Here is a 1,909-nt window from a genome sequence, read left to right on the forward strand (position 1 = left end):
AACTACCTCACCTTCTTCACCTACACTGCCCTCACTACCTTTCCCATCATCCACAGTCTCCTCAATACCCTGTTCCTCACTCTCTTCCACCTCCCCTGTTTCTTCTTGACCCACTTCCTCTGTTCTATCACTCTCCCAACCATCTTCACCCTCCTCTTTTTCCCTCTCATCCCCTGACCCAGCGGCCTCTACATCCGGTATTTCTTCTTGCTCTCCTAGACTACCCCCTCCCTCCTCTCTCTCTAATTCCTCCGTATCCATCCTATCACCCTCATCAGCATCAGTTTCTTCTATATTTACAGAGGGTTCGGCGTGGGGCTCAGTTTCTGTTTGAGGAATAGTGTGTGGGGGGTTCGTCTCTTGAGTTAGGGTTTCGGGTAAAATTTGGGGGTTTTCTGTGTGTGTGGGTAAGGCTTGTGCAGTGGTTGTTTCAATTAATGTTTGGGGTCTGGTTGGAATTGTAAGTGGGGTTAGGGCAGGAATTACCTCTTCTTGTTTCCGGCATGCCTCCGACATTTGTGCGAAGAATTTGCTGACCTTCGGCCCTCTCCTGTACTTCCTCATGAATTCTTGTATGATTTCCTCGGGATCCGGTTCCGCTTCGTCGGATTTCACCTCAGCGGGGTTGTCTTGTCCGATGTTTTGCTTTGGTTGCACTTCGGTCGGTATGGGCTTCAGTGGAACTTCCGGCGGAGTGGGGTTTTCTTCTGGTGGCGGCATGGGTGTTTTCTCGGCCGTGGGAGTCGAACTCGCCGCCTCTGTTGCTTTCTTTTTGGGTTTTTCCTTCGGCGGGTTCTTCCCGCGGGCTGATCGTGACATCGGATTTCTTTGCATCTTTGTTTATGACGGTGGTTTACGGCGGTGGTTGATGGCGGTGGGTTTGATGGTTCTCGGATCTGCAGAAAGAAAGAAAAGTTTGGGAATGGTGAGTTATGAGAAAATAATTTTAGGTGGGGGAAGTTAATTAGTTTTTAGGGAAGTTATTTTAGGAAAAAGAGAATAAAAGGAAAATAAAAGAAATAAAAGGAAAAGAAAAAGAAAATAAAATAAAAATAAGAAAAGGAATATCATGATTGGCTGCAGGCGAACGGTCGCGTCCCTGACGCAAGCAACCGTACGCCTCGCCAGTTTTTTTGAAATTCAAAATTCAAACTTCCCCCTGATTTTTCTCACTTCCCTCTGACCTGATAATTCAAAACACTTAGTGAAAATAACGAAATTTTCTGAACATCTGGGTCAAAGAGATGAGCCTTTCACACTTGTGCATTTCCACAGACGATCAGAATTTTCAAAAATCTTTTGGGGTTTTAGAAGCATATATATATATATATATATATATATATATTGTATTTTTATAAAAAAAACTTATTCATGTTATTTACACCTAAATGTTTAAATATTCTTGGGAATTAACTAGTCCAGTCAACTGATCGAAAATTTTACCCTATCTACCTGACCCAGTAATTCCTGAAGAGCATTTAAACATGGTTTACTAGGCAATAGTGGAAGGTGTATGGAGTGGAATTTCTTCCACTTCACACAACTCCGAACTATCTCTAAACACTTTCACTCTATGACCGTTAACTAGGAAGGGAACAGAGTTAGCATTGACTCCCTGAATTTCCACTGCTCCATGCGGTCGAATGCCAACAATTATGTAAGGCCTATCCACTTGGACTTCAGCTTTCCAGGCATGAGCTTGAGCTTTGACTGAAAAAGGAGTACTTTCTGCCCGACTTGCAGCTCCTTGACCCGAAGGTTTTTGTCGTGCTAGAGTTTGGTCCTCTCCTTATACCACATGGCCGAATCATATGACTCCAGCCTCAATTCCTCTAGCTCCTGCAGTTGCATCTTCCTCTCTTCCTCACAGGCTTGAGCCTTCATATTTATTTCCTTGACTGCCCAATAC

Source organism: Salvia hispanica, chromosome 1, assembly GCF_029641045.1.
Source record: "Salvia hispanica isolate PSC_SH4W2 chromosome 1, Shi_PSC_v1, whole genome shotgun sequence".
Lineage (NCBI taxonomy): Eukaryota > Viridiplantae > Streptophyta > Magnoliopsida > Lamiales > Lamiaceae > Salvia > Salvia hispanica.